Source organism: Patiria miniata, unplaced genomic scaffold (assembly GCF_015706575.1).
Source record: "Patiria miniata isolate m_02_andy unplaced genomic scaffold, ASM1570657v1 HiC_scaffold_9, whole genome shotgun sequence".
Classification (NCBI taxonomy): domain Eukaryota; kingdom Metazoa; phylum Echinodermata; class Asteroidea; order Valvatida; family Asterinidae; genus Patiria; species Patiria miniata.
Window position 1 is genome coordinate 25,716,877 of NW_024037076.1, and position 25,375 is coordinate 25,742,251.

The 25,375-nt window shown below is 41.8% G+C and overlaps 1 protein-coding gene across 3 annotated transcripts in view; it reads right to left on the minus strand.

Moving 5' to 3' along the window:
• LOC119720515 (D(1) dopamine receptor-like) overlaps positions 1 to 25,096 on the minus strand; it is a 42,161-nt gene extending 17,065 nt beyond the window's left edge. Inside the window, exons 1-2 of one of the 3 annotated variants that reach the window (XM_038190206.1) lie at positions 24,647 to 25,096; positions 1,576 to 1,677 (exon numbers count right to left, since the gene is read on the minus strand). The gene's annotated coding sequence lies outside the window, so the exon portion shown is untranslated. Of the gene's footprint in view, positions 1 to 1,575; positions 1,678 to 16,904; positions 17,266 to 18,206; positions 18,340 to 24,646 lie in introns of those variants that run through there. The other 2 variants (XM_038190208.1, XM_038190205.1) reach the window with 2 other exon arrangements.
• Positions 25,097 to 25,375: the final 279 nt, after the last annotated feature.

A 25,375-nucleotide genomic window follows, 5' to 3' on the forward strand; every position in this document is an offset into this window, starting at 1 on the left:
TGGAAGCAGCAGGTTTTTAAATAAATGTTATGATAAGTGCCAGTTATCTTGTTTATGAGAGTGTGCTGATGTGTGTTTTTATTATGCGAATAGTTTTCGTTTTGCTGAATACCACTTATACCTTCATTGTGATCCGTTGACAATAAAAAGGGTGTTTGTGTTAATAATTCCATAACTGAAAAAAAGAACATGAGCGATTTGAATTTTTTTCCCCACTAAAACAGAGCTTATTAATTGGGCTTTCATATCCTAGATCTGAAAAGCGCTACATGCAGAACTTCTTTTAACAAAAAATAAGGGGCACCATTTGGGTTTCCATTGTTTGACCCACCCTGTGTAGCTGCTTTCACGAAATGAGGATTCATTTTGTTATGCTGAAGCCTGGACAAAGATCCTGCAAACTGCGAACAAACGTTAACCTGACGCAGTACACAGAGAAAAAATGGCAAAAGCTACTTGTAAAATCTGGTATTTAAAAGACTGTCATACCTTTAGCAATTTATTCGTCCATAATGTTGCACTTTAAGCGCATAGGAAAAAAAAAAAAACTCATGTCGCTTTGCCACTTTGTGTCAGTAAATAAACGGTTCAAAACAAGGAAACAAAATGACCCTTTCAGTTTGCAGTGTATAGCCATTTGTTTGCTCAAGACGAAACCGAAATGAAATCACCGCGTTCAAACGACTATAAATCATTTATGGAGTCATCATCGAGATAATAACATGCAGTCAATTGAAGCACTTACCGCCTCAAACACGTCGGCATAGTTTCCGTCAAGTTTTTTAAACCAGGACGCTGAAAATGGGGCACCGAAATGATAACATTACTGTGCCGTCGCGCCAACTCGAGGTCTTTTTGTTTTTCCAGGAGTTGAAACGGACAAAGTCTGAAGCGACGCTCGTAAAAATGCAGCGACACGACTGTTCTGAAAAACCGATTGTATCTCTACAAACACAATTTCGCAATTATTTATATATCCAATATTGAATGTCATCAGACGATAGCCACGTTAATAAGCGCCACATGCGCAATCCCCCCTAACCGTGGAGGGTCGCGGGTTCCGTCAACACTTTGTTCGCGAAATGGCCCCAGAACTGGGTCAGTGTTTGACCAAAATAGCAGAGACCGGTTATTGAAGAAAGAAAAAAATATTGGCAGCCCCTGTTTGCCGCGATAGTCCGCGGCCTATCCTAGCCAAATACCGGCCTTATTATATACGTGAACGGCAAGCCGGGCATGTAGCCTAGGCCTACGTGAAGCGATTGTACCGTATAACCCGCGTGTGTTCTTCAGTCAATGTTGACCGAGCCCCAGTGTCAACATCCACTCCAGCGTCTCCAACGGCGCTTTTCGAGTGGGGTTGTCTCCTTTGCCACTCCACCCTACGATTTAATTGCGGCCATCACACATTTCTGTGTACAGTGTTTAGAGGATAGTTACTGTGGCGTGTGTGCGAGTGGTAGAGATAGGTTAACAGACAGGTGGCTAAACACACTCGAGGGAGGTGGTGGGGATTTTTTTTTTGATTGTTCACACAGTTCAATTTGCGAGAAAATTGAAGGAAATTATTCTCACCTTGGACATCGAGATGGCGTGCGAGCAACCACGTGACAGTTGTAGAATGTCACCGCGGACACGTGGCAGGCTAGGAGGTTCTAGTCAAACTGCTGTACGTTCCTGTAACGAGTAAAATCAAATGCACATGAGTATCAACTGCACCGTTAAGATCGTTTGTTTCTAGGACACAGTGGAAATAACCAAGCTGACTAACAGAGGGCGCTCGATGTTCATTGAAAACAAACACTGTTTCCAATGGGCAGACTCAGCGACACCAGATTGTGCAAAAAAGTTGCCAACCCCTTGGGACAATAAGTTTTGTTTTTACCAATCGCTTATATCTTATATGAAAAGATCCTACGCTGTCTGTCCGTCTGATATCTGTGTGTCACGTTTTTAGTAAAAGGCCTAATGAGTGCGCGGAAGCACAAAATGCAAGGGTGAATGGAGAGGCTTGGTTATATAATATCAACGGTTCCTTTGATTATGCGGGCATTCAGTGTATGCAGTCCTTAAATGGTATAAATATGCTCTGGTTTCACTGTCCTCTGAAGTCACGATTGACACGTGTACAAACGATTTTTTTTTTTGACAAATTTGTTTCTTTGAGACTTTGAATAGTTAAATATTACAACATTATCTATATACACCAAAACGTATCGCTATTACGCAAAACATAACTTTGATGATGAAAATGTGGCAAAATTGCTTCACCAATGTTAATACCACGCCCATTTTGGGCTAACATGCAAATTGAGGTCAATAACCCTCTGACCGTCCATCGTACAAATTCGTACGATATGAATATGCATTTCAAAACCTGACTGTATACAAGGGCGGATCCAGAACACAATTTTGGAGGGGGCCAAAAAAAAATTTGGTCCCCCAAAAAATGGGTCAAAAAAATTACGGCGTGGGGTTCGGGGCCCGCTTAAGGGCCCCGAAAAATTTTTGGATTCTAGATGCTCTGTGGTGCGATCTGAGGCAATTTCTGCCCACTTTAACCAATGTTTTTTGGAGGAAAAGATGGTGGTGTACTCATTGCCTGCCTTTATTGCGATGTCACATTAAAAAAAAAAAAATTGGTTTCGTTGTTTTTTTGGGGGGGGGGGCCATGGCCCCCTTTGGCCCCCCCCCCCCCTGGATCCGCCTTTGACTGTATAATGAACCCCTTCTCAAAAATACGTCAATTGAGGGCGCACTGATCATTTGTATGATTCACAGCAACGTTATAGATGATAAATCCATCATGTTCGTTGGTAAACCTCTCAAGTTTTCACTTTACGACTCCACCCAGCTAGCGGGTGCCACGACTCCACCCATAGCGGAAGCGCGGCACCCCGCTCGTATAACAAAATAAGGAGAGAGATTGAGGAACTTAGAGAAAATCCTTTGGAAATGAAAAGAATTTGACCCACTTCTCGCTCGTTGGCGGGCCTGTCAAAATAAACACTCGGAAAATACATTGACGACCCGTTAACGAACGCTTGATTACGATTAGGAATGCGTGTCGCTTTACGGTTTGTCCACTGTTATCGTTTGTATCATATTGCATAGCGGCATTTTAGTGATAACACCGCCGCGTTGACAGAGGCGAAAGGTCCGGGGAATTAATTAGAAATTGGACGGCCGCCGGGTAGCTACCGTTATGGTCGATTGGCGGTCGTTTTGTAGAGCCTATGGCTATTTATGCTGTAGATTCAACCAGGAGACTTTTCCAAAAATGTTTTTAATGTATACAGATTTATCTTCCTATGTTTTTTCTTTGAACTGGAAAACATGTATCGCGTTTGTTTACGCTTAATAGTCGGATTCCTAATTAAACATATGCATATTTTTTTCGCCTTCCAGTTTCCACTGGTCAGTGTGGTAAACACGGACACCAATCAATACCGCCCTCATCGACCTGCTGTCAGGAAAATGATTGAGTTACACCACAGACCATCCTCCATCCGAACTCTAGGCGAGAATAGGAAATGAATGCACGCACACAGTGAACGATAAGATGGAGCAAGTGGCCCATCAACGTATAGGATATTCACATCCTCGTGCTTTACCAAGCGTCGTTCCAGAATGATTCATGATGATGAATTGACCCACTTTGCCCAGTATCCGGACGAGACCACTTTGAGATCGAGGGCCATTTTATTAAAACGAACACCCAAGTTTTTTGGGGGGGAGTAGAGTCATTGATCAAATCTCTGAGACTATAATTCATCTTGGCAGCTGCTGTATATATTATATCACTGACTCATATATACAAAAAGCCCTATATACAAGTTCTCCTTGGGAAACTGGAAACCAGCTTTACCAAATGTCAACACGGCACAAAGTGCAGGGCACCAAGGAAAGACGCAAAGGAAGAACATAACCTAACATGAGATTGACACCAAAATTAAAGAAGGGCATCCCGGAAACTAATCTGGGAGCGCATTTTTGCCGGAAGGCATATTATGAAAGCAAGAGTGACCGGGCGGCGAAATTTCAGAGAGGACACCGCAGTTTATTAAATCATACGGACGGGCAGCCTGCACACCAAAAGTGCAGTGGCGAGATGAGAGATATATCAAAAAGTTACTTGCGATATTGCTTTAAAGGGGTACGCTGATATCTTAAAGAAAGAACTTCTCATCCGCCACTTGGCTAGCCCCTGTGGAGATACTTCAGTCAGTATGTTAGCAGGCCTTGAAGGCAATACAACAGGTAATAAAGAGTTGGCCTACCAGACTCTAACAAGACTTGTGCATATGCATTTCGTTTCAGAGAGCATTTCGTTTCAGAATTTTGAACTTTGTCAGATTTCATCAAGGGATGCTGTGCTCCATGCCAAGAGTACACTTCACAAGTTAATGCATGATCACATAACACCCGTGCAAAGGTGATTATGATTTTAATACCATGTTTGAAATCTATTTATTTATTTATCAATATATTTTATTTCGACGACATCCAACAGTAGAAGATGCCGGAAGGCAATAACAGTTTTAGTGGTGGGAGGAAAACCCCAGAATTAGATTCTGGGGAAACCCCACGGAATCAGGTAGGGACCGAAAACCCAATCCACATGTTGGCCCAGGAGGGATTCGAACCCGGGTCACAGCGGTGCAAAGCGAGGAAAGAGCCGCTACGCCACACCAGATCCCCATGCAGAAACTGGTTTCCAAACTGATACAGGGGAAATTGCAATTAATGCATTTTTTTCATGATGCTAACTTTGAGATTATGAGATTGTTTCTTTGGGATTTCCACTTTTCAGGCCAACTATTTTGGGAGTATTCATTTTATGCCGAAATCCACACACGTTTAGGGCAATAAAACGCGTCTCCCCCCCCCCCCCCCGAAAAAAAATATATAATGCAACAACAGCTTCCGACCCTCCCCCGCAAAACCATTTTTCTCTCGGCTTTGCGTTTCTATTACACAAGGGGCAGGGACCCCTAGATCAAGAATGAAGGATGTGAACATCAGAATGCAAAAAAAAAAAAAAAAGCTGGAGAATTATTCACGAATCTGCATGAATTATTTAAGACTCTAGAACTCCCTCCATCTTTAGCGGGGGAGGAGGACTGAATGTGTTCGCGCCAAAGTCATTCAGGCGATATCGATCATTGTGCAGTCGATTCGATTCCGGCCATGCGTGCTAGCTTCGCGCGTTATCATTATTGTACAACACTCATTTCCGCAATTATCCCCGCGGTTTGTTTGGGTTGACCACGCCGCTGTGTTTTATGACAAAACACAGCTGCCCTGTGTCAAGCCAACTACACAGGAAAGTCCAAAAGAAAGTAACCTAATGAGAGAAAATATTTAAAAAAAAATATGATTGTGGCTCGTTTCACCTGATTTGCGTACTATGTTCACAATGTTTATTTTAATACAAACATCGCAACATTCAGCTGTCCACCAATGATCATTAACCGTTCAAATACAATGAGACAAAGGCGTATTCCTACATTCACAAATAAACGCAAATTTGCACATAAAAAAAAGACAAATTTATTCATATATTAATTTTATTTCTTATTTTAACTGGGTAGCCCATTCAGTGGAATCCACTGATCTACCATGGGTCCCAGTAAAGGGAAGACAATGTGAAGAAATTACAGTTTTTAGAGGTGGGAGGAAAAGCCCAGAGGAGTATTTTGATGAAAACCCACGGAATCAGGTAAGGACTAAAAACCCAATCCACATATTGGCCCAGGCGGGATTCGAACCCGGGTCACAGCGGTGGAAGGCGAGGAATGTACCGCTACGCCAACCTGACTCAAAAAACAAAAATCACATCATTTTTTTTCAGAAAACATTTCCTCATATTCAAAACACAAAATCTGACAGTATAGTGTTTCAGTCTGCACGATTGTTTGTTCAATCTCAATTGTATCTGAATGCCTGTGTGTAATCTCTTGTTCTTACTCAGCTCAATAGCTTCCAATGGCATTTCATGGACAGCTGTAAAAATGGACTCTTTTAGTGAAATATGCATAACTTCTCATTGCATGAGTCAATTTCAGTAATTCTTAGTGTTTTATTTTATAAATGAGTGAAAGAACATGCTCGTTTCATACATGCTTCGTTGGTGTGTAAAATTTAATTGCTTTTAAATGGGGGAAAAAAAATCAGTAATCCAGGTCACTTTCTTGTTGACTCGCCCTGTATATACTCCGGGTGTAAAGTTCATTTTGGACGGTGTCCTTTTAGGGGGCAGCTCGTGTTTATGGCGGGAGTTGAAATTTGAACTTCAAGCCAATGATTCCGAAGATAATGATGTAATATTGAGGGCAGTTACCAACCACGTTAACCTTGGCCGGTCATTTCAAACCTGGCTATTTGGTGCTAAAGTGGACTTCATAAAGAAGACATTAAATGAAAATACATGTATCAATTAATGCAAATTCTTAAAGACTTTATTGCGGGAATTTAATATAATGTATAGTTCACGCGCCTGCTCACTCAAGACTGGAAAAAACGAATGTATACATTTCGTCACCGACACCACGAACTGACACCCGGTGGTCAGCGTTGCAGAAATACAAATCGGAGAAAAACGCTTTTAAAGGTTTGACACGAATTTACTCAGTAAAATATTCCATTTCTCTTGGAGGTTTAAGTATCACTCAACGTAAAAATGCTTTCACTACTCAATTATAAACGTTATATTGTAAAAATCTGCTTAGTTAATTAGCAATTAAATGATTAAGATGGGTGTCAGTTCGTGAAAACCAAAATTTACGTGTTTTCGGAGAGTGCGCACATGCAATAGCGTTAGTGAGTGTCAGTTCGTGAAAACCAAAATTGACCAGTTTTGAGAGAGTGCGCGCACACACTGCGCATGCGTGCGCGCACTCTCCCCAAACGCGTCAATTTTGGTTTTCACGAACTGACACTCACTAACGCTATTGCATGCGCGCACTCTCCGAAAACACGTAAATTTTGGTTTTCACGAACTGACACCCTGTGCAGTGTCACTTCGTGGTAACCAAAAATACCAGAATTGACAAATTTCTTGAAAATTCATTAGTAAAATTCGCTTATTTTAGATGATTTCAGCAATTTTAACCTCGTCATGTTAAACTTCATGATACAAACTGCTAATATGTGCAAAAAAAGAAAATTTGAATTTTTATTTTTTTTGTACACATGTGATGCAGAGGGTGTCAGTTCGTGGTGTCGGTGACGATTTATTCGTTATTATGCATTACAAGGTATGTGGCATGCAGTAGGCTGCAGTAGACTACGATGCATCGCATCGCAGACTGCGGTTATTATCCTATTTTTCTTATAAGAAAAACAAACACCTAGTTAGCTTTTTAAAATCTTCCCCTCCCAGAAACGGCCAGTGATTTGTTTTTCTCAAACACAGAATAAACAGATGAAGTTACGACAGACAAACACTATAAATAGAAACGATTGCAACCATTTCACTCCCAATTCAATGCAATTCAGCAAACATTGATGGCAAGGGGCTCCTCATCTCCCCCAGAGAGCAGCGAGTATCGAACAAATATTGACTTTCAATATCTCATTATCTCATTAGCACGCTTCCCGCGTCACCTACCACCTAAAATAGATCGCCGAACTGGCTCCCATGTCACGTACCAAAGAGACGAGTCGTCCATCGCTCCGGACGGGTTCGGTCTATAATCCATTTAGTTTGCACCAATGTGGCTGAGATTAGCAACCCCCTATTGCCACTAACCAGGCATCTTCTTCCCAAATATTATGAGACCGGAATATTCATGCGGGGTGATATATTTAGCTGGGGACGTGGGATCGAGGCGTCAATATTGCATGACTTCATGCTTGGGGCGCGCGGGGGCAAAACGTGGAGAAAGTAACATAGTTTGTGTTTTTCCCCTTGTTGTCCGATTGTGGAAGTGGAATGCCCGATTAGCTCAGATTTAGGCCAAGTTTGAACCGACTGTTGTCCGATTGTGGAAGTGGAATGCCCGATTAGCTCAGATTTAGGCCAAGTTTGAGCCGACTGTTGTCCGATTGTGGAAGTGGAATGCCCGATTAGCTCAGATTTAGGCCAAGTTTGAGCTGACTGCGGGGTTCAGCTACACTCATGGGAGGTCAAAGGTCATTGGTTTGTGCCAGAGTTTCTAGTCGAGTAACTTCGGTAGAGATCGAATCCCGAGTCAAAAGTCACGTTGTTGTAGTCCGAGTCCGACTCAAGAGTCACTTCAAATTAGCAATCTACCTCGTACATTCTTCAGAGACTGGGAAAAATATTAAAAACTAATTTAAACAAATAATTTAATAATTAATATTCTAATTTCACTTACTCCGAGTCCTTCGATACGTCGAAACCTTGATTGATTTTAATAGCATTGAACATGCCGTTGCCATGGTAACTATTTTAATACAATGCAATAGACATGACCTGTGGGCATCGGTAAATCATTAGTGTGCCGTTGCCATAGACACACATCTGTGTCTGATGCGAGTGATGAAAACATCAGTTGCTGTTTTTGCCAGGAAGCAAAGCAATCCGAGACAAATCCAGTGAAGTTCATTATTGGCACAGAGATTAAAATCCACGAGGGAATCCCATCAAATCTTGCACAATTGCAGGATATGAAGTGAAAGATGTGTACAGAGTGAAGTAGGACAGGGGTATATTTCTTTCGGTCATTCACCAGAAATCTCGGTGCATAGTTCACATTCGACAAACTCTTCCCAATCGGGGCTTGTTTTCCTGTGCTGTGCCCACCTCTACTGTGACAATTTGCAATTGTTGCTAAAATTCTTGCCCAAGTTAAGTCGTTGCAATAGCCAAAACACCCCCTCCTCACACCTTTGGACCAATACTTCCCACAATATGGTACAATATCATGACTGGAAATCAACAATTAGTTCACATTTGACAAACTCTTCCAATCGGGGCTTGTTTTCTTGTGCTGTGCCCACCTCTACTGTGACAATTGGCAATTGTTGCTAAAATTCTTGCCCACTGTCGTCACTGCAATGGCCAAAACACCCACTCCTCACACCTTTGGACCAATACTTCCCACAATTCGGTAAAATATCATGACTCGAAATCAACAATTATTGTAGTAAATTCACACCAATTAAAGGGTAGATTCGCATTGGCAAACAATTTTTAGCAGCTACGTCTTCACAGTGCACATGAATCATGGATAGGATCCGGGTTGAGCACGACAACCCGGCCACATCGAAGTGCCCATTTTCACGCTCCAGCTCAGGAATGATTAAAATGCAAGTGCAAAATATGCCTCGGAGTGTATACGCATCCCCCTCGCCATTGGGGAAATATTCATCAACAAACTGACCGATGGTATATGGAAGCTGGTGGAGTGTCCAAACCACTTGACTCCAGGGCTGCAAGCGACCTTGTTTAATCTGATCTCCAACGTCCGTCGGTATGGCCTCATTCTAGATCCATCCCATAGAAAATCATGTCCTGCTCTTGCTGTCAGATTTGCACAGATAAGACCCACGGAATGGGGTCGGAAGCCGATGTGAAAGGAAAAAAATGAATGCATCCTTGTTTTGAATAGGGTCAAGTGCATCTATACGGGCGTTCTACCGTATCTGGTATCGGAATAATGGCTGGACTATCAAGAGAACATTTCATACTTCGGTTACGCTCAGTATTCATGTTGGAGGGATGCGATCTTAAAGATGAGTTTTAAGTCGCCAAATTGCTCCGCTTATCTCTAACTCTAGAAGGTTGACAATGGGTCTACAGTTCCAAGACTCATCTCGAGATCTATCAGATCCGTGCACGACCAGTGAGGGCGGTATACACGCACGTGACAAATGTTCTTCGTTTGCAGTTATGAATGGCTACCGTAATTTGTGACGGAACAACGTTTTGATGCAAGAGAGCATCACGTATCACAACCATATGCACGTACGCAGTGGTTAAAGTACAAGCAAGACTTCATCCGTGGGAACCAAACACAAATTGGTTTGTTACAATAAGAGGGGAAATCACGAAACATGTAATTTAGAATGTCAAATCAATTGCAGTCGTGAAATGAATAATGTTCCGTAGAATGTGATCGTGGAGCTCATTCTCCATCCATGTCACGAACACGTCTGGAGGCAGCGCAAGAATGTATTCAAACAAAGGCAAGAAGTCGACTGGGGAATTCGTCATAATTGAATAAAAATAAGACGCGACTAACCAACGGATTTCCGCCGGAAAAAGCATCTTTTCTTTCCGCCTTGACCGAAGATTTTCTCCAACTATGATGGAGAGAAAACAACCATGGGCTATGGGGAGGCGAAGCCGACCAATGACAAAGAGAAAGAAGGGCATGCATTTGATGTTCGCTGTTTAAAGTAACCACTGTGATGAAGAGGGAGGTCTTCCAGTGTGTGGTGTCACAAAGGACTAATTTCTGTCTAAAAATCGTTATCGCCATCGTCACATTTTTTTTCTCAGCATGCAGTTTTCATACGGTTACAACTAGCACGGTCTAATTTTAGAAGCTGCTTAGCAGAAAATGGTGCTTAGCAAAATGTTCATGCTAAGCAGGACTTAAGAGAGAACCAGTCACAAGCAATTATAAATTGCATTGTAATTTGGCTGGTGCCCTGTGCAAGTACGTCGTATTTGCTTAGCAAAACTTTTCCATGGCTCAGTAAATATATACTCCAAATAAATATGTGTATGCACCAACTGCATGCTTAGCAGAAAATGTCCAAGGCAAGACTTCCGTACTTAGCTGAGATCGGGAGGAAATCAGCATCAAGCAAAATGTACACTGCTAAGCAGGACTTAAGAGAGAACCAGTCACAAGCAATTATAAATTGCATTGTAATTTGGCTGGTGCCCTGTGCAAGTAGGTCGTATTTGCTTAGCAAAACTTTTCCATGGCTCAGTAAATATATACTCCAAATAAATATGTGTATGCACCAACTGCATGCTTAGCAGAAAATGTCCAAGGCAAGACTTCCGTACTTAGCTGAGATCGGGAGGAAATCAGCATCAAGCAAAATGTACACTGATTGGCACTTTGGCTATAATAGCAACCCTGATTTTGCTCAGAAAAATAGATTCAGCATTGTCGTGGCATTGCCAAATGAAACTGTTTTAGTGCTTCTCATCGGTCTATGCATGGAGGTAGTTAGTAGCCAGTGAAGCGATGTTGCTGCTGTCTCGTTGACGCTGTCTACTACATGTATTAAGACTTCAGTCAATTATCATTCAATAGATCGGCATGGGGCACGGAGTTGAATTGGAGGAGGCGTGCAGAGCCAAACTACTCTGCGTCAGACTCAGAATGAAGAGGGGTGACGAGTTAGAAACTAATGACATAGTGACAAGTGATCAGATGATTTAATCTTGTCCAACTACATGTTGGTGCTCATGCCAATTACAATTTGGTCAATTTGCCTTGAATACAAATTATAGAAAAGTTGTGTTTTCTTTTACTGGAAGCCAATTCAATCGCCCTGAACTGTCAGGCCTTGTCCGGACGGGTGTCCAGAGTTGGCTACGTCTACGTGCACGTGCATGTTCCGGCCCCACCTAAATGGAATGGTCGAAAACCCAGACACCAATCCCAGACAAGAGAATCTGAAGTGGCCGAAGACGTTTCTTCAACTAATGGCAAAATACAAATAGCTCCTAAGGCTGATTACCCACAAGAACAACTCGTCCTTGCATGTCAGCCTGTCAAGCGTCTCCCAATTAAGCAAGTTATTACGCGGGTAACAAGGTGGGTAAAATTGAAAGATGAAATCTCCGAAGACGTCCACCAGAATGTCTACAAAATAATGGAAGTTGCAATGTTGGCGCAGCTGAATACAGGCAGGGTTGTTAACCTCTTGGCAAAAGTCCAGCCCACCTGCAAACAAATTAACTCCACTTACTGTCAATCCAACAGAATAGCTTCGACGAAGGGGCTTTTAACTCCTAATCGTCCAAACAGCTCATCGTGTCACAAACCAACTTTTTACAATTTGCAAAAAAACTCCGGACAGTTATATTCATCGCAAATTGTGCTTTCGAACGGAACAAATTCGCGTGTACAATACCCCCTCCTCAATATTGGTCGGTGGCACAAAGAGTTCGTTTTCCTGTTCCAAAAGTACAGTTCTAAACTTTTTGGGGCTGCCCCTTTTCCTACTGTTATATTCAAGGACACACATTCTCAACCCAATTTGGTAATACGCAATAACGTGAGGGATTTAGTCAGTATAGGTTTTTGCTTCATTAATTTCTTCAGTACCTACACCCAATGACACTTGAGAGACCTGCTTACCAGTGGGATTGTGTGCAGGAGCTTTTAAGTGAGGCAGCACACAAGAAAACACCGTTATATCCCTCGGCCTATATAGATTCCAACGGACATCGTGACACTCGATTGTCAGACTTTTAGACACTGGATTTGAGGCATAGGTATTGCAAGAGTTGCAAGAGTAGACCCTGGTAAGATATCGGCCAAGATTTAAAACTGAAGAACAGTAAACAATCTCATGTAATAATGTTTACAGCCATGGATGGATTTCAGTCAGTCTTTGACTTACAAATATAAGGATATTGAGCATTTACATCTAAAAGTAAAACTGATTATGCATTGAAGGACTCATTTTACTTATTTTCAATTTTCGTCTTGTCATTTTCAAGGGTCTTTTGGTTACTTATGCTAATGCAAATTTCCATATTCATGAGCAGGAGTTGATGTCATTTCTGGCCGAAACCGCAATGTGACAGCTATTGCAGCACAAACAAAAGTTGCCAGAAATTGGGATATTTTGTTGTCCTAAATGTTCTCCTTTTTTTTGGCGATTGTTTTCGTTGTTGTTGTTGTGTCAGTACATGGCAGTAAGCCAATGAGCAAAGTTTTCGCACAAATGTTTTTAATGAGCAAATGTCTGGGTTCACAATTTGAACCGAAAACCCATAAACCGAACAGTGTCTTCCTGATATGACGTCACAGCAACAGCGCTCCCAGTTGTTCAGAAAAGCATGGACATTAATGTCTAAAGAAGTGCACTTGTCAATAAAATTAGCCAAAAAAGGGATGTCAAATAATTTTCATACATTTAGGAGGAGTAAAAATTTGCACAAAATGTGTTCTTAAAAAAAAATCATCTCATGGACACTTTGAAGTCCGAGTCACCATTGGGACAAAATTCAAATTTCCCCCACCAACCTGCCATGATAATCAACCATGTCAACAACATTTCTAACGAAGAAGTAATCCTTTCGACCAGGCATAACAAGACACTTTTGACGTCAGCATGTACCTTCCAGAGATATTAATCGTGAATTTCCCCCTTCCACCGAGTACCTGTTTACTGCGGCCTCCTCACTGATGACACTGAAAAATGTCAAATTGCCAAGCATGTCAAAATGTTAAACCCAGCCTCAAGGGTGGCGCGAAGGGACCGTTTCTCGGAAGAAAGAAAAAAAGAGACAAGTCAAGGAGGTGAAGAAAACTTACGTCACGCAGACAGCGAGAATATCTGATACATCCCTGTCGATCAGCAGCATCCCTGTACCAACACGTCACGCCATAGAGCAGTAACGGTCACACTATGTGTACCAGACCCCGAAAGACTGCCTAGCTACCCTAGGCCGCCACTTGTAGGGTCTTTGACTCAAGGCGCTAAGCTGTCTTTGACAACTTCTCCTGACAAATTACCAGCACTGGCAACAACACAAAGCAACCAGTAGTTCCATAAGCATTCAGTTAGTTTTTTTTTGCGAGGTCCGTGGGTGAGTTGTCGCCTATCGAACCCTCATTATACGGTTGAAGTCCGTTGAGCTGGCTTAAGGTTCTTCAGGCTAAGATCGGTGTTTGGCTTAACGCAGTAGGATGGCTTCCTTTTTACAAAAGCTGAAAGAACATGTCCATTCTTTTGCTTTACTCCTCGGACTAATAATGCGACCAGCCTGCGCCACATGGGAAGCAACTCGACGACTCACACATGCCCAAGACATTCACCAAGAGTAAAATACGAACGGCAAACCAAAGGCGGAAGCTAACCCAAAATGGTAACTTTAAAACCTCAAAATAGACAAACGAAACTGTACGAACCCCCTAGGTTCACTAACAAGTTGTGATGTTTCAAACACTGCAAAAGCTACAATAAAGAACCTACATTAAAGGGGTATATGCTTGGAGGTTAACAAAGGTTTTATTTTGGAGGTTTTTTTACGAGATAGATTACGAGATAGATTATGCATATTTAAAATCAAATTTGTGTATTTTACTTCCTTGCGCTTTCCAATATTTTGCAACTTTTGCAGTGGCGCAGCAAAACACTTTTGGATAACTACTTAGTCTGGAATATCGATATGTGTACAAGTTTCCCCGTTTACTTTAAACATTAAAATAACGTCTCGCAAACTAAACACCACTAAAGAAAAAAATCCCTAAGGCAATAAGCATGGAAAGCCATTATAAACGTCAAATATATGCCTGTCAGGTTCATCAAGGTTGTAGTAACAGTTACGAAATATTTAATATCCGTTTGTGAATTTTCAAAGAACGGGACCCGCGTGATCCCACGTGACCTCACATATTTATACTAACTCCTGTTGTATTTTCAGAGATGTATAGTATTGACATTGTCGCACACTCTAAAATAAAAATCCTTTAGAGGGAACCAGCTATTTTAGCGAAGAAAAATCAAACATGATGACAAAAACTTGTCAATGGCTTTTTTGCAATGCAGAATGCGCCCGATAGAAAGCACGGGGAATAAGAGCAAACAACGTTTCTGCAATCGAGTGGAAGTTCACGGGCGAACCTTGTTGATTCTAAAAATAACCAAGGCATGTCACTGCTTTCACGTGTGACACCCAATTTACCGAACCAGACGTGTTACAAGATGTCAGTCGGCTGGTGTAACTGCGAGCATGCCATGATGAGTCAACACAATGTTGTACCTTTTTAATAGCCCCATGGTTGGAGCCCGCAGCGTTTTGTTATTATTTTCATGCATGCTATCGCTAGGTGAATGCCTATGTTGATTTAACCATTTTTAATGCATTTTGTAGGGATAAAGGATCGTCAAAGCAATGAACATGTAGTAATAGTTGGGCATGAATACTACAGCCTCTGGCGAAACTATGTATTGATTCAATTGTAAACTATTAGCAAACCTTACAGGTAAGCAGCCCAGGATATGTAGCGATATACATGCATGACAATTACTGATAGCAAATACACTACATGGTTACATTTATCTTTTTGTAATTACCATTTAAAGGGACGTGTGTAGTTCATAGGCAAACTGGTTGATTTTTGCCTTTGAGAAGGATTCCGCTAGGGTCTAAAACGTAGGATCCCCTTAATCACATGGTTTATAATTTACAGCCAATATCATCAGTCAAAATTATCATAGTTCTTTTCTATTTGGTCGCCGATAGTCTAATTTTTTTTTTCAAAACTGAAATGTAAAAAGCTTCACAGAGCTAAATATAAGGGTTTTGAATTCGGAGTGAATTCCATAGCCTGACCTCTTTGAAGATTTGCCCGAGATTAGCTGGGGGAAAAAATGAGAACAAGTGCTGTCGGTACTTGGGTCGATCTACGATCTGCACATGAGAGAAAAAAAACCCGGGATATGGGGCGAAATCCACTCCGCATAGTCTGCAGAATAAGCGGTCAAACTTTCAGCCGATATTCATGCGCATGTGCTTCCCCCACTGACTGACACTCTAGATCGATGAAAGGTCTTTTTTTTCTCAGTTCAAAATCCGAACGCAAGATAACGGGGCATGTTAATCGCACGGGGCCGAAGAGTCTTTGGGGAGCAGTCAAAGGCCTTCACTCAAGAGGCACCCGTAGTGGTTTTTGTTTTGATCGTAACAGTCAATAAAAACGGCGATCATTAAGAAAGAAGGAACAATGCGAGTGTCAATGAGTGGATCAGTTGATGAGGTGACAGACGCAAAACAACAAGTGTAGCCCGACCCCGACCGTGAATGATTCGGAAGTCACCATTGCACCTTTTGTGTATAGGCATTTACAAAATGTTGCACAGTGGCAATTAAGCGAAACCATCAACATATTTATCTACATATTAACTAAAAGAGATGCCACAATGAGGGGTTTATCAATTTGAAAACAGAGCATGCTTTGTCTACTTCACTAGTAGAGCTAAGAAGTGGCAGAAGTCCCAAAGACTCATTCATGAGATGTGGGATATAGTGGTACATACAGCACTTGTAACAAACATAAACTATAGACTGAAGAAAGTCAGATATTGGTTGACGAATTACACCACTTTCAATTTCGATCAAAATGACAATTGTCATGCCTAGGCTGATCTATTCCAATGACCCGCCACCTAAAGACCCTTTTGTGGTTTTCTTCTGGAGTGTAGGCTATTTGTTTTTTGTTTGTTTATTGGGGTGTTTGTTTGTTGGTTTGTTGGGGGTGATTGTTTGTTTGTTTTCCTACAGGTACCACGTTGGGTATATAGTCCCACATATATGTACGGCAAACTTCGATCAAATAGGTTGTGTATTGACCGTAGGTTACACACCTATGTTCCGACTGCTCATGTTCTTAACTCTAACCTTAACTGGTTGAACTTGTCGGAACATAGGGGTGTCAGAACATAGGGATGTCGGAACATAGAGCAGTCACCGACATGTAAAGCTTAGTTAAAGCAAAGCAGACCTACTATTAGTTCACGGAGCTACACTTGGATTCAAAAAGATACATGTGCTTCCTATGATATTTTTTTGGCGTACAGCTAATGTTTTGCAAGCATGATATACGAGCCTTATTGACACTACTGTCTTTTCGACAATAACATACCCGTGGAGCTTCCTTGCGATGACTGCATATTGCACATGGAAATTCTGTAATAACCCGGAAATACCATGGAGGTGGAATTAGTATACCAACCTTTTCAAAGCTCCATGGTTAAAGGAAGTTCTTGCAGGAAAGGCAATTGGTGTGTATCAGCATGCACCTCATAGTCGACGATGAGAACCACATGTTAAAGAATCGGTATACATCCACAACGATCCTTGGACGAAACAAGTACATCAGGAGCTATGAACATTGTCTCAATGTATCCGTGCAATTCTCCACATGTTCGCTCACAGGCCAAGGAATGATTCGCAGGCCTCAGCAGGTCCAAAAGGTACTGACAGTTGGGATTTTACACGCTGCATTAAACAATTCCGAAAGATTAAACCATGATTAAAGCACGACCCAATACCGTGCACCGCGTGCGTACACCGATACCGCAGCGAAGGACGCGCGGTGCCGGTTACGTAACTCGAGTTGTGCCAAATCGATACTCGGCTTAGAGTCGATTCCCGCATTTAACGGTTCGGCACACCTCAGAGTGTTGAAGAGGCACATTACTGTCGTCAAACAAGACGAGATTATGCCCAAGACTTCCTGAACAATTGCACCGGCTTAAACCAGCTTCCCATAAGCCCCTTGTTATGACGTCGTTATATGCGCCAGTTATCGTTTCCTAATTGCTTCATATTGATTCGTAAGCCTTTTTTAGCTGTGAATTTTACCACGACCAACTCTCTCTCACCATCATTCTTGATCAATGCATCAAAATTCGAACCCAAGTGAAAGACAGGAAGGACTTATTTTGAGTTATGAGCACGTAGATCACCTTTTAGCCCATGAAGTTTCGATCGGGGATACCACCGGTTGCTCATGTTTGCTGCCCTCTGCCGTGCGTGCGCGGAGTAGATAAGACAAGCTGCTATCCCAGATCACCCATTTAAAGTAATCTTCCCCACTGTGTTCCTTTTGTGATGCATTATTATACACTTAAATCACACTGTTTTTACTACATTGTTTTGGTTGCTACACCCCAATCGGATATTTTCTGTCTTCAAATACTGTCTTAACTGTCTTTGGAGGCAAATGAAAAAGAAGAAAAAAATGATTTTAAACTTTCCCAGGGCATCATTCATGTGCTCGGGCTATGTTTTTTGTTGGTACCGGGCAGTTCACTCTGGACTCACAACTCATGATTTCCCCACAGACAAAAACACCCTCTCCCCTCCACAAAAAAATATATGTTAAATAAATCCATGATTTTGAACATACACACATGTAATAACATGGAAGGGTATTCCCTGGATATCGAGAACAATAAACATGTTTTTCATTTCTTTTGATAAATCGTTTCTTTTATTAGAGAAAGAAGATCGACGGAAATCCGACACTCACCACCCACGCGACGGTCAACTGCTACACTAATCTATCCTCCCTTCCCACGCACGCATGTCAGAAAACGACACAAAATTCCTGGCAACGAACTGACTACAGCATGCTCTATGCACTGAAGTTACTAACCTCCGAAAATCCGGGTTTGATTTTGGGTTATGAGGTGATACTAGCTCCCCGTACGACAGCGAGTCAGAAAAGGCTGGTCACTCACCGTGAACAATGTGATGACAATTGCTTGTCAATATTCTCACGTAAACGTTAACTTGTAAACGGGATAAAATAGCTAGCGGTGAACACAAAGGTATATACACTTCATACAAGCGCCGATCAAAGGCAAGCATTGGGCCGCACAGTCATAATTTCGTATCCTGTACAGGGTGAGTCATAATGATCCGGACCCATGTAGCAGTTATCAAAACAAGTGCAAATGAGATATGTTATAGGCTGGTATTTGGGACATATTTGGTGAAAGTTTCATGCATATCCATTGAACCATTTTGAAGAAAAGTGCTAGCAAAGAACAGACGCTTAAAACACTCTGACCACGGTTCCATGGTTCCAATTTATTGAAATCGAGTACCGATGTGAAGCAGTGCAATAACAAGTCAGTGACTTGAAGTTATTGACACATTTAAAAAAGGCCAAACCAATTCCGTGTGCAGACTGGAAAATGAGCCACTTCAATAAAAATGGCATAACTCCTCACCGCAGCCACTAATTTCAAAAATTCTAAATTCCTGTGGAAGACAGGGTAATAACCATTCATATGAAACACTCAGTTTGTTTCTCAATGCACTCTTTTGCCACAAACAAATGGTGAACTTGGGTCCAGATCATTCTGAATCACCCTGTATTTAAACCAAAATGAATGTGAAATACTTGTTGCTTGTTTGCGTATGCGTATATATAACATAATTTTTAAGGGCCAAATGCAATAGATATCTCAACTGTATCACAGACGTGTTTTCGTTTCATGGCTTTCAACAATATCTTAAAAGTATTGAGGGTGGCGGTAACGGCAGAAATTGAAAAGCCACTCTCGCTGACATAAGTTCTCATGTTACTGCGCTGCTTTGTGCTTGGAAAAGAGTCAAGGGAAACTTCAAACTGCGACAGTGAATTACTGAAGATTAAGTGCATAATCTAGAGGGAATTCCGACAATGGAAAACCGTTCCGTAATAATAATAACAGGTTATAGCACTTTTAACTATGATCAAAGCGCTTTACATTATTATTACCCCTAATCATTGGGCCAAATAATCATTCCAAATACCATCTCAGCTCCCTTGGGAGTATACAGCTCGATGCAGCCTGTAAGGGGCAAGGACGCTAATTCGATCACAATAACCATCTCTGACCTCATAGGTACCCATTTACTCCTAAGTGGAGAGAAGCAATGAGTGACAAAGTGCCTTGCCCAAGGGCACACGCACCATAAACCCCAGGCTGGACTCGAACCCACAACCTGCAGCTTTACCCGCAGACCACGAATCCAATGCCCTTAACCACGAGGCCACAGCACTATGGCATAATACTGGCATAATACCATGCTCAGCATTTCTGCTCAGCATTTAGTTTTAAAAACCTTAACATGTTCATTGATATATTTTCATTTACATACACCTGTGTCCCCTTATCACTTTTCTTGGGTATTTCGGACCAGTCGGGTTCATATGTGGGGGTGCAAGAGATCTCAGATGAGTATTGTGACTAAAAATTGATAATGAGCTGTTCAAGTAAGCGAAGCCTAGTCAACACACGGATTACGAAGAGTACAGTACAAACAGACGTTTCTAAAAATGAGTAAAGGCGAACAAACATCTAAGCACTGGACCATGACGACAGAGTTGGGATGAGAAAGGATGCGCTCAGAAGATGAGGATTGTAACCAATGTTACATAGAGAGAGAGAGAACTTTGCTTGAGAGAATCGGTCATATCTCCAGTTATGATCTTTCTGTTTGCAGTATGAGTTGATGTGGACCACATCATGTGTTGAGACCAAAAAACCGAAGGACTGAACCATGACGACAGATTTGAGATGAGGAAGGATGAACAGATAAATGATGAAAATGCGCACAGAAGATGAGGATTGAAACCAATGTCACAGAGAGAGAGAGAAGGTTGGTTGAACAATCGGCTATATCTCCACTTTTGATCTTTCTATTCGCAGCGTGAGTTGATGCGGTTGAGAACCAAAAGGTCAAGCCGGAGGCAAAACATTGATGAGCATGCGATGTTCCGAGGGCATTGACTGCGGAAGATTATTTCTGTCTGGAGCCCCGCGGGAGGTTTCTGCCCAAGGACGTGACACGCGCGTCCCTCCCCTTCGTTGACGATTGTTCCTTGACTCCCCTGGGGGACAAATGCCCTCACCACACAATGACGAGATTTCTTCACACAATGACAAGAGGCGAAGGACGAGTTGCTATCGTCATCATCTTCAGACCCTTTCGATTTCCTCTGCAATAGCAGCCATCGATTGGAAACAAAAACATGAATGAGATTTTGCCTGCTGTGACCACCATAGGTGGTCATCTACCACAAAGGTATACATAGGTGCATCATAAGTGGCTTCAATAATAATATGGAAATCAACATACCATTCCAACAATTCAATGAGAATATTTTCTACCCGAAATAAATACGTTTTGCTTAGTCTCTACCCGAAATAAATACGTTTTGCTAAGTCTCCAAATATGAAGATTGCCGCACACTTTAAGAGCTATACATAAACACATTTCGTGCTAAACAGAGTTTCTTTTCAGACAGGCAAACTTAATGCTTTAATGTACTATTCCTTGACAAGTCTGAAATAGATGATCTAGAGATGTCCACAACAGTCAACATATATTTATTTTTTACAATTAAATATCAAATTTATTTCCCTACGCCATTTTGTTCCGTAAAACAACGTAATGCTATAGTAAAACAAAAATTGTATTCGTCAATAATGCTCCGTAACTGTTTCAGACGTCGAACTCAATACAAATCTTCGAAATAAGTTAATTCGTTCGGAGTCTCGAAGGGACGTTTGAACAGGGTCAAAGGGCAAGTAGAACTCGGAATCGATTCGATAAATTCAATATTGCCACTAACACGGAGGCACGGTTACTTTAAACATATGAGTGACTGCATGTCATTATAAACAACCGGCCAATGGAAAGACACACAATGTGTACTGTAGTCAACCGAATCATGTTGGTGACTACATTATGTTATTGACTATCACCGTGTTATTGATATTTTTTTATCACTATGTTATTCACTATCACTATGTGATGTATTTGTATTTATCAGGCATGGCTGAGTTGTGTCAACATGTCAAAAGTGGTTTCAGAAGAACAGGCCTTCGGTGCGTGTTCGTCTTTGACATTCTGAGCAAATCATTTTGTAAAAATCACAAGGACTGTTTGTTGTTGTTCCAGTCTACTTTTTTTCGGCATACAATTGCTCTTTTTTTTGGTCACCCATCGACCCGTTATACGCGGGGCAAGTTAGTTGCAAGGACGAATGGCCAATTATTAACAGTTAGGTTGGCATAAGATTTTTTTTTCCCGAGAACGTGCATCGATAAAGCTCTCCTTGGTTTGGCATCATGTTGCCGCGATAATGCAATATTACTTCAATTTCAAGCCATAATTTTGATCATTTAAAGGGCCCATGACATTATTCTTACTTGGGAACATATTTCGTACACCTTTCTACTCCTTTTAGTGTATGGAAACTATTTGACATCCCTTTTTGGTTAATTTTATTGGAAAGCGCACTCCTTTAAACATTTAAAATGTTCACGTTTTATTGGACAACTGAGGGCGCTGTTGCTGTGATATCGTTTCAGTAAGACACTGTTCAGTTTAGTGGTTTTCTGTGCAAATTGTGAACCTAAAAATGTGTTAAATGAAAAGAATTGTGAGAAACGTTTGCTGATTGGCTTACTTGTACTGACACCACAACGAATCACAAGAGAACGAAAATGTGCACAACAAAAACATATCCAAAATTCTGGCAAATTTTTGTGTTGAAATACTCTGCAACATTGAGGTTTCTGCCCGAAATGACATCACACATTTGCTCATGAATATGGAAATTTGCATTAGCTTAAAAACAAAAAAAGGCACCGAAATACCTTTGAAAATGGCAAAACGAAACTTGAAAAATAAGGTTAAATGGGACACAAAGGTGCATTTTCAAGGATTGCCCCTTTAATCATGTATTTCGTCCGTGTACATTACAACAATGCAGCCAATAATCCCGTTCGAGAGAAGACAGTGAAGGAAATTAATGTCCGTTGTAAAGCGTTCGAGGAAATCTCAACTTTTTACTCGGCTAAAAAAACAAGCCAATCAAGTAAGGAATATTAGAAAAGCAGGCGCGAATCGAACCGGGGTCACTTCAGCAGAGGCTAGGGGGTATGATGGACCCAGGCCAGCTCAGTGGTCGAGTAGTTCAGATGTCTGTATGAGTTTTAAAAGCAAGAGGTCGGGGGTTCGAGTTCCACCGAGCAAGCTTGTGCTTTTGTCCCTCGCACAGCACTGTCTGTTCAATTTTCATAAAATAACGACGCTATTGTGAGACTCCTTCTGTAAAAGGTTTAATAGGAAGGTTAACCATCAAAAATTGCTACAGTGCTTAGATTCCCTAAACCAGTGATGAGGAACACAGTGTAAAAGTTACTTCGACAGCTATAATTCTTTTGGCGATGTAAACTTGGAGTACAAGTGGAAATATATGCTGACAAAAGAATAGTGGGACAAGAAATATTATAAAAGGTTACTTTGAAATTCATATGTGTTTGAACTTTGGAAAACAGGCTATAGTGTGGGTTCCACAGCCTTCGTGTCCTAGTCGAGTATAGCTTTCACGGAGTTCTAGTGTATTTGTAGGAAAAAAGTGCACGCGTACGAACGAGGATTGCAACAACACTTTGTACAACTTCCAATTTTGAGCTTTTTAATAAAAATGAAAGGAAGGGCATGATCAAGGGGGGGGGGGACTCAGAGGGCGGCTTTTGCAATTTCTGTTGCCGTTTTAATCTCCGGGCGGCACTTGTCAGGAAAAGAACCCCTCAAAAAGTACTCCAACTCGTCCTCTGTCAATTTTTAACGTTCCTCTGTCCTGGTATGAAAACAACTCCCAGGGATCGTTGTGACAACAAGACTTCAAAAAAAAAACACTCTATAATCTGAGATCCGACATGGCCAAGTACCAAGGGGCTGACAGCTTTGGCATTTGAGGACAACACCGGATATTTCCTCCCATTTCTCCTGCGCAAAAAACATCGATTTTTTTTTCAACCAGGAAGGCGCGGGAAGCCAAAATACGACCGTGTTGGATAGGGAACCGCATCCGAGTCCTCTCCTCGACCAGAACGGGCCGCTGTACATACCCGAGATAATACGTATTATTGCCCGTTATTGGGCTCCACAGGGACATCCAGTACAACTTGTCAAAACCCTTCCCTTCTCACTGACGGGAGAAACTGATTGTCGGTGCGCGATGAATTTTAATCGAAATGACAAGTCAAGCACGCGGCGAGTTGGGAAGGAACTCATACCCGAGTCAATATTGAGGGTCTCGCAACAACATGGGCACATGGAGAGGCTGATTCATCGAGTTGAACTGAACGGAGAAGTTGACGTTCAGATTATGAATATCGTGATGTATGGCTCTCAATCATTTCGGGACACAAGTATGTCAAGCGGCGTTTATTCATCCGGAATTCAACTACCACAAGTGCATGGGATGAATTTGTAACCAAAAAATGCTATTATGATCATGCAATTAATTTTTGAATTGGGGTTGGCCGGCTAGTAGTGTAAAAGCAATATACGCACGTTGCCAATGACAGTTACTCGTGGCCAATACCAGAACCGAAAGGTTTTGACGGAGTTTCATAAAATAGCCGTGGACAACACAAATGGATTTATGTTTGTTGTTTAAATGTCGACATAAAAAAAACGAAAGTTCACAAGCTCCGCATCTAAATTACATGAAAAAATAGAACGGATAAAATCTTCATTGACAGAGACCGAAAACATATACTCAAATTTATTGACCGTTTACAGTAGCGAATCTGGGGGGGGGGGGGTTGCCCTCCCCCCCCCTCCCGTTTAGCCGCTGACTAAAGTTATGATACTGGTAAAATGGAGCAAAAATACTAAATGGAATACTAAAAATCTTAAATTTATATTAAAATTGCCTTAGAATGCAGGAGAAAGCGTCGTAGATTTCAAAATTTTCCGGGGGGGGGGAGCCCCTGGACCCCCTAGCAAGGCGTGCCTTTTTAGCACACCTTCACTCAACCCCCCCCCCCCCCCTTCATATCAAACACCTGAAAGCTCAATGAACTGGTTGCAATAACAGGGCTTAAAACTATACGAATTGGTGTCCGATTGTAACCATCAATCTCAGAATCGTCCATAAGCCGAAACACTTACTTTGCCGTTGCGTTTCCTTGTCACTAAATGGAGTGAGGTTCAAAACGTCAGTGCTCGAGTAAGTCAAAGAGGGGTCCTGGAGCGGGCTGAAGTCAGAAAGATGCCAGATTTAACTCTCTTTTTTTCCAGACTCAAAATCAGAGGCAGCGGGAGGCATATCATTACACACATAAGGTCACGACGATGTCGACTCCAATATCTCAAGATCCGAGGGAAAATATTTTAACCGATCATCGCCATCCTTGTATAATAGTCGTGGCATCCAAGTTGGCTCGCCAAGGAAGAGTTCACCCCTAGCCCTTTGCCAATAGGCTCGCCTCGCATGATCCGGGAATCCAAGCACGCTGTGACTATATTACCACAGACTCTCTCGACAGGCAGAGTCCATGACTATTATACCCTGTCCACATCAGACAAAACATTCCGCTTTATGGGTACATCATCTGCAGTCCTGCCGGTCCCCGCGCTGTATATTTACCCAAGACCCAAAGTACACCGTTCCGGTGTACGGGCCGACAATGGCGGTTGAGGGGGTAGCGTAAGAGTCTTTGCACGTTTCGAAGTCATCCTATTAAACTTTTTCTTTGGTCGGTATATTGGTCGGCGCGTATATTGACAATGCTCCGACGAGTGTGGGTTTTACAATGAAGGGAATCGCAGTTTGACGCGAACACTCACAAGTATTTGGTCATCCCTTTTTGAAGAAGGAAAAAAAAGCTGGGCCAATAT